Source organism: Nicotiana tabacum, chromosome 4 (assembly GCF_000715075.1).
Source record: "Nicotiana tabacum cultivar K326 chromosome 4, ASM71507v2, whole genome shotgun sequence".
NCBI classification, from domain to species: domain Eukaryota; kingdom Viridiplantae; phylum Streptophyta; class Magnoliopsida; order Solanales; family Solanaceae; genus Nicotiana; species Nicotiana tabacum.
In genome coordinates, this window is record NC_134083.1 from 64756590 (window position 1) to 64768705 (window position 12116).

The window sequence follows — 12116 nt, forward strand, 5'->3', positions numbered from 1 at the left end:
AGCTACAAAACCGACTCTTATTATGCCTTTGTGCTATGTTGATGCCGACCAGATCACGGAACCGAAAGGCATTCTTTACTTCTTTTCCTCTTTACTTCTTTTCTTACTTACTTTTAGAAGAGGACAAAAGATTCAATGAATCAATTGACTAGAGGCTTAGTATTTCATTTGACAAATAAATTTATACTCCCTTTATAGTTTATTCTACTTTATGTTGCAAGGTTCAGTATTTGATGGCTAAAGTACTTAGTTTTTGTGTATCGTGTACAACCTCTTTAAATTTTTAAAAATAAAATGTATGTATTTAGAAATGAGTTAATACCCTAAAATCCATCTAAACTATACATTTTTTGTCAGGTGTCTGCTTAAACTATCATATGTTCCCGAAAACCTCATGGACTATATCTCCCTTCATAATAAAACCCCTTCGTCACTTATGTGACATTATGTGTGTAATAAATCGCCCAAGAGCGCGTCAAGTCTAAAAAACCCATTAAAATGGCATGTCTAACAACTAATTAGCCCTTCTTTTTTAAAATTTATATTTTTTTTTTATTTTCTTCTCTTTTTCTTTACATGTCACATTCCTTCCTCATTTTTTTACCTTTCTTTTCCATTTTTTCACTTTTCTTCTCCATTTCTTCATTTGAATCCCTATGAAATTCTCTCTCTTAATATTTCTGATTTTATTTCTTATCTTTCTCGTTTTATCCATCCTTCATTTCTTACCTAAATTTATTTGAAAGATCCTACACTCTTTCAAATATTTGTAGAGCATGAGGTTTAATGTCTTTCAAGAAATTAGGGAATAAAGAAATAGGACATGTGTGTAGCTATCTTCTTTAACAATTTAGGTATCTCCTTTCAACAATCCTCACAATTTAGGACTATCAAAATCATAATCTTCTATACCGATTTAGGAGCAGAATCCCTAATTTTTATCCCGATTTTCGAACGGAAGCAAGAATAGACAATGCAATCGAGGTTAGAACCAAGATTAATGGAGAAAATCGCTACTGAGAGATTAGTGTAGCCATTCTTCGATGAGAGCAAAGAGAAAATGAGTTTTTTTTCAATTAACCCACTAGTTTTAACGCTAACTCCCTTTTTTATTTTTACTATGTAATTTTTTATAATGAATTAATGATATAATAAATAGTATTAAAATCTTAATTAAGTCTGTTTTTTAGATTATGGTAAACAAATATTCATGTAGATTGTCACGTGGCAGATTTTAAAATAATTTGGAGAGTGTATTACACGCATTAGTAAGAATGCGACGATCAGTGGCGAGATCGACCAGAAATTTTTCCGAGGGTGTTCAAACTTATTTGAAGTAAAAAAAATCCCCGATAAAGGGTGTTCAATAAGTTATATACCTTTAAAATCTAATATTTTACCTATATATGTAGTGTAATTTTTCGACTAAGAGTGGTCAATTGACCACCCTTGCCAGAGTGTAGCTTTGCCCCCGATGACGATGGGGTTTTGTTATGAAGGGGGATATAGTTCAGAGAATTTTCGGAGACATGTAATAATTTAGGTAGGCAACTGACAAAGATTATATAATTTAGACGAGTTTTACGGTATTAAATCTTTAGAAATTACAAAAAAAATAAAAAAAGAACGGTAGAAATTGAAGGGAGTAGTATGTTCTTTCGAGTAGCTTAAAGCACGGTATTTCATTTAAGGAAGGACCAATCTCCAAAGTAAAAGAGGTCTTTGGAAAACACTCAATGACATTGTTCACCACTTAAAATACTACTCAGAATGGCTAGTACTTTAAAGTCATAGAATTTATTTTAGAGCTCCGAACAGAAACAAAAAGACTATCGTTTACCCTTCAAACGATAACAATTAAATTTGTAAGACGTTTATAGAATATATGATTTAATTTAATATAAATAATTAAAGAGCGGTAAATAATTGAATTGAAATGAGAATAACGATCAAACCAATATGTAGAAATAATTAAGCCTCATGTTAGACTTAAATGCTAACAATCGACCACAACCGAGTTCTCGAGAGAGAGTTCTTATATGGCTAAGTCAATGAACAACTGAAGAATACTTAAACAATTGCTAAAAGTCCGAATAAACTTTATTGCTTTGATATGCGTGATAACAGTGATTAAAAAATATTAGGGTTCCTCTCTTTATATAGTAGAGTTTTAACCCTAATACAAGTATAAATAAGGTAAAAATCTTCTATTCCCTTTTTTCGACGAAAATATTATTTGTGGCCAGTACCGAGCGTGATCTGTGCCGCAATATCCGGCTAATGACGGATATTTCGGCTCCGCATTTTGTTCTTTTAGCCGTCTTTCCTTTACCCTCGATCTTTCGTCTTACTCCAGCTTGATTCTTTCCGGGTTCGGTCATGCCCGAGACCCGTCGTATCGCTTGTCCCTGGTTTCGATCTACAGATACCTTCGATCTCACTGAAGCCAGTAAAAAGTAATGAAGTTCCTCGTTCCACAACGGAAAATCAAGGGTAAGTTTATCCCCGATTTTACCTGTATACAACTATATATAACACTATCATAATTATTCGAACTCTAAACTTGATAACATATAAGGCTTAAATTGAATAACCATGATCTTGACTTGACAAAATATCGTTTCTTTGTAAAGAGGAAACCGACTTGTAGATTGTAAAAAACAAACTTCAATATAAAGAGATCTGTTACATTATGGAGATAATGTTTTCTAGATGTTAAGAAACAACTTTTACTACGTAATCAAACTCTTCTACAGCATATATTATATTGGTGATATTATTTCATTTAACTTCTACGTTTCTAAAATTTCTCTATTTGATTCAATGTGATATTTTTATTTCTATGCTAGCTTCCTAAACGATTGTTTATCGGTAAATTTAATTATTTCAAGTAGTGTACCTAACTAAATGCTGTCACGTAAAACTAAAACGAACGGGTATTGAAGAATAAAATCTGAGTTGAAAAGGACTGAAACTAGCACATTGGTTATTATTGTGATAAGACCATGAGGACAGGAAACAAATAAAAGGCCTCTGCTAGTAATATACCATTATTGATCACTTGACTTTAAGTTTGAAATTTAACTTTATAGGTTCTGAATTTTAGAACGATATTTTAAAGTATTAATAACTAAGTTTTAAATTAAATATTTATATATATTTTTATTGAATTTCTCAATATTAAGTTCTAGCTGAAGCCGGGCTTCTAGCGCGCCCCTGACTTTAATCCTTCGCAGTGCTGCATCTCTTCCTCTGAAGTCTGAATCTTGTGGGAATAAAGGTAAACAACGCCCGAGAATGGACTATTGGCTATGCTCTAGACAAGATCATTTAACAACCTTTTTGCGCGTTGACTCGAAAATCTTATCGTCAAATTGGGCCGCTTATTGAATGCCAGGTGGTTATGTATTAACACACCAATTAACTAATCTTAAAAAATTATTTTTGGATGGGCACTTTATGTATTATCCCTTAATCATGAACCAACACGTACACGTCACATCTTCCACCCATTAACATATTGCGATTTCATCTTACCACTAAAGTGCCATTTCAGCAAAAATGCACAATTAACAAAAGACGCTGACATTTGCACCCAAAACAGAAAGATAAAATAGTTCCAACAAACACCGCCACCCCACGCACATGTTTAACCAAAAAATATAGATCTTGATTTAAATAATTAAATTTATGTAAATATATATTAATCTTAACTAATAATAATATTCTTAAATAATAAATATCACGCAAATGTGGTCGGTCAGTGTAATAAATATTCCACAAATCGAAAATAATAGTGTTGCATTTAATAACAATGAATAACAATAAATGACATTTAAATAAATAAAGGGAATGAGTCACCCAAGAAAAGATAGAATAAATGGATGTTATTCCTTACAATGATGAATGATAGACAATCCCTTGAATATTTGAGTTATTCCCGGATCTAGTAGAAAAGTGTGGGCAAGAATCTCAGTGAAAATGTGATGTTTGTATCTTAGCAAGTGAGAGCTAAATCTTTAAGTCAAAGTGTGTTCTTTACAAATGAATATCACATGTCCTCTATCATTGTCTCATTTTCTATTTATATGGGACATGTTCCTAAGAAACCCTAATAGTACAAGTGAAGAAGATACCCACTAGAATATTCTCTTTAGTATCCTATCTTGAAAACTAGTCGTTACAGCTCTATCAACGATACTCGATTTCGACCTCGACCCTTGTTGATACCTCGACTATGACTCTCGTTGACTCTTCAACCACATACTTCGCTGCTTCTCGGGCCATTTCGACAAACGACGACTTGGGAACTCTTCCCTTAGTGACACCTCGACTACGACTCTCGTTGACTCTTCGACCACAGACTTTGCTGCTTCTCGGGCCATTTCAACAAACGACGACTTGGGAACTTTTTCCTTAGTATTATCTTGGCTTAAATATTCTAAAGACAGATTTTGACCCATACACCACCCACACAACTAAGCAGAGAAATCAAAATTTAAAGATAATACGGATAATAACTACATATAACAACAAGAAAAAAAATATTTAAAAAAAAATCAGTGGGAGCTTGATTCTAATGAGAAGATTAAAATTCAACATTTTGATTTAGTAGTCAACTATTGAAGAAATATATCATATATTACTCAATGAATGCGCATCACTGTATTGATTGATTTTTTCTTCTTCTTTGTCTAATATTTATTCGTTTAGAGATAAGAAATCCAACTGGACATGTAATGGTCAAGACACTAAGATTTGCAGTTTGAAATCTCCATCCCAATAATATGTTTTTTTGGGGGTTAACTGGATACTTCTATATATATAAACATTCACAAAATTACATCATTATAGGGGAGGATGAGGTCCCATGTTGATTGCCATCAACGTCTACCATTTTATCAATATTACAAACATTAATTTTCCTTTCAAAAATAGTTCCTAAGATGTCTGTCCACAGTGCATCATTTGCAAACACCGGAGGAACTGCCAAAAATTAGATCTTGTCAAAAACTTCATTCTTAGCTCCTTCCTTTGCGAGGAGGTTCGCCACTTGCTTCTGCTCCCTGTAGCTATGACCTATGACTGGGTTCCCCAACTGCTCCATCAAATGCCTGCATTAAGAAATTATGGGGTTGCGAGTTAAGTTACCATGCTTTAACATTTCTAACACTACTTCAGAGTCAATGTCAATCACAATAGGTGACAAGCCTTGATCGAGAGCTATTTTTAACCCCATCTATAGGACTTGAAGCTCTGCTCTAATATTGTCAGTGTTTGGGAGCCCCCTCATGAAGCCTAAAACCCAGTCACCCATGTTGTTTCTGAACACCCGCCCTCCCCCCAATACCCTATTTTCTTGTGTTACGGCATGCAGCCCCATCAGTGTTCAACTTATCGAAGCCCCTATCCGGTGGTTGTCACTTCAGGTATAAGGTGGTTGTGGTTATAGCAGGCTTAGATGTGACTGCGACATGGTGGTATTCAACAACCTTTGCAATTATTTGGTGCACATTAATGCGATTTCTTTTCTTTTCAAAGACATTAGAGTTCATAGTGAGCCAGATGGCCCAGAGGCAGAAGGGCAATAGCCTTTTTCATTTGATGCAAGCATTGTATTTCACATTTTGAAGCATATGCCATGTGTCTTCCCAGTTTGGCATAGAAAAGAAATTGACACTATGGTTAGGCTTATGATTGCACTGGTGCAGCAATTGCTGCCAGAACCCTTTGACATTAGCACATTCAAAGAAGATGTGGTTTATGTCTTCTATGGCAGAATCACAGAAGTAGCAGTTAGGATCAATTCTTAGGCCAATGTAGTGTAAGTGGTTCCCTGTAGGCAGCCTCTTCTGATGCATGAGCCATATGAAGAACTTAATCTTATTGGGGGTCTTTAATTTCCAAATCCAACTGTAATGGTCTTCATGAGAAGTATCATTGTGCATTAGAGCATTAAGGAAAGAGAAGGCTGATTTGGTACTAAACAGGCCATTGGGGCTAAGGTTCAAGATTAGTTTGTTCTCAACAGAGGTGGAGGTGGGGATGAAAGTGTTTTGGATTATAATGTTGATGTTATGGGGGATTGGGTACGGAATGGAGGTGAAATCCTAAACCCCATTGGAGTACACTTCATTTATCCTGGTGTTCATGTCACTGTGGTGCCATGAACCATTAAGGATTTTATCTAGAGGCTGTATTTTGGGAAACCATGTGTCAGTAAGGAATCTAACCCTATCCCCTTTGTGAACCACCCATCTAATGCAATTAGTGCATATCTTTCAGCCCTCCTGAACACATTTCTAGGTCCTAGTATTAGCCTTAGCCCCATTCCTTCCTCCACTACAGTGCTTTCCCATAAGCACCCTAGCCCAGATGGAGGTAGTGTTATTGTAGAGTCTCCAGGCTAGACTAGAGTGGCATGTTTTGTTCTTTAGGTAGGCCTGTTGGAGGCCCAACCCTCCCCTATTTTTTGGTTTAGTGACAATGGCCCACTTGACCATGTGTAGTTTCCTTTTTGCAGGAGTTGTACCCCAAATAAAATTCCTTTGAATTTTGTCAATTTGGAGGGGTAACGAGGTGCAATGCATTACATGGTTTGGAATGCTACTAAGGCAAGATTTGGCCAGATTGGTTCGACCAGCCATGTTCAGAAACTTGGTTTTCCACCCAGCCATTCTACTGTTGAAGTTATCTAGGATGAATTGGAAGTCATTATTTTTAGACCTTCTGTGGAAGATGGGGAAACCTAGGTATTTTTTAAAGTCTCTGGCACCTTTGATACCTACAATGGCACTGCAAGTTGTGGCACACTCTTCCTGGCAGTTGGAAGAAAAGATCACTTTAGATTTCTGAAGGTTGACTTTCTGCCCAGATGCAATATTGAAATTACCCAAGATATATAAGATTATCTCATAGTTTCTCCTATTGGCTATGACAAACATAGTGAGGTCATCAACAAAGAACAAGTGGGAGATTCTAGGCCCTCCCGTGTTGATGTTGATAGGGAATCAATCATTATCAGTTACAGCATTGTCAGTATTTTTGGAAAGCCTTTCCGTTCATATGATGAACAAATAGGGTGACATGGGATCTCCCTACCTAATGCCTCTACTGGGCTTGAAGTATTCAGTCGGGGTACCATTGACAAAGATGGAGATGGAGCTTGTAGTGAGATAGAACATGATTAAGGTGGTTAGTTTAGTGGGGAAGTTAAAGAAGAAAAGGGATTCTCTGATGAAAGACTATTCTAACCTATCAAAGGCCTTCTCCAAGTCCACTTTTAGGATCATATTAGCATTCTTATCTTTCATATTTTGTAAGTGGGTAATGTAATCTTGGACTATAATGGCATTACTAGTAGCCCTTCTATTGGCTAAAAAACTGGCTTGAGTAGGGCCAATGATGTTCTGAAGCAAAGGTTTGATTCTATTGACAATGATCTTGGTGATCAGCTTGTACAAGGTCTTGCACAAACCTATTGGCCTGAAGTTTTTCAGCATTGTGGCATTAGGGCACTTTAGGATGAGGCAGAGGTTGGTTTTGTTTATTTTAGGAGGGATTATACAAGTGGAGAAGACAGTGTGGCAGAACTGGATTACCTTGCCAGAAACTATGTGCCAGTACTTCTGATAGAAAAAGGGGTGAAGACCATCAGGCCTTGGTGCCTTCATGGCCTTGAAGGAGAACAAGGCACACTTGATCTCAGAGAGCCTAAGGGTAGAGTCAATGGTGCTATGTTCCATGATAGTCAGGACATTTGCACTCTAAGTAATGTGGCTCTTGTACAGAATTGAGCTATGGTGTTCAGTGGTATAGATCTTAGTGAAGTAGTTAAGGATTGTGTCTTTAATGTCATAGAGATCCTAAATATTGTTCCACACCTCATCTTTTAAAGACATGATCATATTCATCCTCCTTCTGTTAAGTGTGGATATGTGAAAGAATTTAGTGTTGGCATGTCCTCCACTTAACCAATTAATTCTGGATTTAAGCTTCCAGAAGTCCTCTTCACTCGTAAGAATGACAGAGAAATCTTGCTGGAGCATGGCTTCAAGCTCCTGAAGGAAGGTGGTAAAGGGGTAGGCATTTGACTTATGGATGATAGCAAGTATAGCAAGGATCTGCCTTTTCCTATGGAAAATATTGCCAAAGACATGCTTATTCCAATCAGCCACCAAAAACAAAGGTAGCATTCAGGATATCAGTATTGGCTGCAAAATTGGTTGCAAAACTATCTTCCACAATAGGAAGAAAGTCAGGGTGGTTGCTCCACATAGATTCAAACTTTAAAGGCTTGTTGGCCTTGCTCTAACTTTGATGGATTAAACATAAAATAAGTGGACAGTGATCAGTGTGAGTCCTAGGAATATGGGTAACAGTTTATTCGGGAAACTCTTCTATCCAATCATCAGTTGCAAAGCACCTATCAAGTCTTTCTAGGATTAGGTCTTGCGTGTTAGTGTATCTTTTATAAGACCAAGTATATTTTGAACCTTAAAAACCTAGATCAACTAATTTGCAATTGTTCAAGCATTTCCAGAATCTGTTGCTTCTATTAGTGTTTAAGCTATTACCCCCAAACTTATCCCTAGATTTTAGGACTTCACCCCCCCCCCCCCCCAACAATCCAACTTCCCCCGTAGATAGAAGCCAGGTCCTCTAGTGTGTTCCAGAGTTTATTTCTATTATTAACACAATTACTAGTATATATAGCAGAAAAAGCCATTTAGTGGATGAGGGGAGTACCTTGACCATGATATGCACCCCTTGTGGGGTAGTGGCTACTTCCTCTAGCTTAACCAGATCATTTTTCCACATAAGCAGAATCCCACCAGACTGGCAAACAACAGGGGGTTGGAATTGAGCATCAAACTTGAGCTCAGTAGTGAGGTGCTTGTGGTCTGCCATTCTAGTCTCCAGCAAGACGAGCATGGAAGGGTTATAGAGCTTCACCATATGTGAATACCTAATTTTGCACTATTTAATACCTCCTAAAGTCATTAGTGTTTTGTTATCTTAATTATTTTTCTCAATTTTTTGTGTTTTAATAGCATATTTCATATCATAAAAATAAAAAATAAAATAATACAATTAGTTCTTTCTTCATTTGTGTGAATTTTAGGAATTAACTAACTGTTCAGGTGGTGAATTAATCTAGTTAATTGTCACGACCCGGAATTTCCACCGTCGGGACCGTGATGGCGCCTAATATTTCACTTGCTAGACAAGCCAACGTTAGAGAATCATTAAACCAATCTTTATTCTATTAAGTAAATGACAATAATTAGCTAAGATAAAATATAATGAGTGTGGAATAATATAAAAACTGCATTAATTTCTACCACCCGGATCTGGAGTCACAATTTACGAGCATTCTAGAATTCACTACAAGTAATAGTCTGAAAGAAATGCAATTGTCTGAATGAAAGAAACAGTAGAACAAAAAAGATACACGAGGACTTCAATGTCTGTGGACGCCGACAGATCTACCTTGAGTCTCCGGATAGCAGTCTAATAGAAAAATCTCGATCAACCCGAGCCGGTACCAATATCTGCACAGAAAGTGCATAGTGCAGTATCAGTACAACCGACCCCATGTACTGGTAAGTGTCGATACTAACCTCGACGAAGTAGTAACGAGGCTAAGGCAAGGCACCTACAAATCAACCTGTACAATTTAACAGTGTATGTACAAATAACAGTAATGAAGAGCTAGACAGAAAATATCGGGAGGGAGAAACATGCTGGGGGAAATACGAGATAAGAAACTACAACAGAATGATAACTGGAACAACAAATATACTATGAATAAACAGAAACAACGAATACAGTAAAGGAAAAATGCACGGCATCACCCTTCGTGCTTTTACTCTCAATCTCACCATAAAAATAATAGACATGACATCACCCTTCGTGCATTAACTCTCATATCATGGCACGGCATCACCCTTCGTACATTAACACTCACAATATGGTATGGCATCACCCTTCGTGCTTTTACACTCACAATATGGCACGACATCACCCTTCGTGCATTAACACTCACAATATAGCACGGCATTACCCTTCGTGCATTAACACTCTCCCTTACCATAATGCAATGTATAAATAACAACAGGGAGATAGAATAACAAGTACAAGCCTTACTTCAATATTTGGTTCCACAATATCAATCTCAACTTTGAAATAAGTACTCGATTATCACTAGAAAATTCGTAAACATAATAAGAACGATCAATTTAACAACACTAGTATAAACATGTAGTAATTAGGCATATGAAAGAGATAATATAAGAAAAACGGGAGAAACAGAAAAAATAGGTAAATTGGCGACGCATAAGTACTCGTCACCTCACATATACACCGCTCACATGAATTTCACACAACAAATAGTCTGAGGTTCCTAATTCCCTCAAGTCAAAGTTAGACACAACACTTACATTGCTTTGAATGCCACTTAATACTCAATTACAACTTTTCCTCTAGAATCCACCTCCAAACCACTCATATATATTCAAAAACAACTCAATAATATAAAATATTGCTAAAGGAATTAATTACATTGCATAAATTTAGATTTCCAAAATTTTCCTCCAAAAAGTTAAAAATCGACCTCGGGCCCGCTTGGTCAAAACCCGAGGTTCGGACCAAAATACATTTACCCATTCACCCCCGAGCCCAGATAAATAGTTGGTTTTGGAATCCGATCTCAAATTGAGGTCTAAATCCCCAAATTTCTGAAATTCCTAGTTTTTACCCAAATCACTAATTCTACCATGAAAACTCTAGATTTTAGGTTGAAAATTTATGAAATGAAATGGGTAATTGAAAAAAAATGATTTAGAAACACTTACCAACACTTTGGGGAATAAAATGACTCTTAAAAATCGCCTCTAACCATTTGGTTCTTGAAAATGTTGAAGAAATGGCTTGAGTCACGTTTTGATTCTGTTTTATGCACTGGACGACAGTGTGCAACGCGTTCGTGATGCCACTGTCGCGTTCGCGAAGAGCAGAGCTGCCAAGCCTTCGCGTTCACAAGACCTTGCCCGCATTTGCGAAGGTTACTCCCCCCTGACCTTCGCGTTCGCGAGACATTGCTCACGATCGCGATGTAGGAAAGACCAATCCTTCCCCAGGTCCCCAAGTGCTTCGCGTTCGCGATCAGCCTGTCGCATTCGCGAAGGGTAAATACCCTATCACTTCGCGTTCGCGACCAGGCCTTCACGATCACGAGACATCGCTCGCGTTCACGATGAAGGAAAGACCAATCCTCCCCCAGGTCCCCAAGTGCTTCGCGTTCGCGATTACCTGTCGCGTTCGAGAAGGGTAAATCCCCCATCACTTCGCGTTCACGACCAGGCCTTCGCGTTCGGGAAGAAGAAATCTCAGTCTGACTAGTTTACTCTTTGCGTTCGCGAGAGTACCTTCGCGAACGCGAAGAAGGACATGCCAGAACACCCGCTGCAGCAAAATACCAGATTTTCCCAAGTCCAAAACATCTCGTGGCCTATCCGAAACTCACCGAGCCCTCGGGGCTCGAAACCAAACATGCACACAAGTCTAAAAATATCATACGAACTTGCTTGCGTGATCAAATTGCTAAAATAACACCTAGAACTACGAATTTAGCACCAAATCAAATGAAATTCTCAAGAACACTTTAAAATTTCTATCTTCACCACCGGACGTCCGAATCACGTCAAACCAACTCCATTTCTCACCAAATTTCACAGATAAGTCATAAATATTATATTGGACCTATACTGGGCTTCGGAACCAAAATAAGGACCCGGTATCAACAAGGCCAAACTACAACCGATTCTTAAAAATAATGAATTTTCAGACTTTTAATTTTCATCAAAAATTCATAACTCGAGCTAGGAACCTCCGAATTAGATTCCGGGCATACGCCCAGGCCTCTTAATTCGATACGGACCCACGGGACCGTCAAAAGATGAATTCGGGCTCGTTTACCAAAATAGTTGACCGAAGTCAACTAAAATTAACTTTTAAGGTAAAAATTCTTATTTTCATCTATTTTCAACAGAAAAGCTTTCCGAAAATACGCTTGGACTATGCACGTAAATCGAGAAGGGTAAAAAAAGAGATTT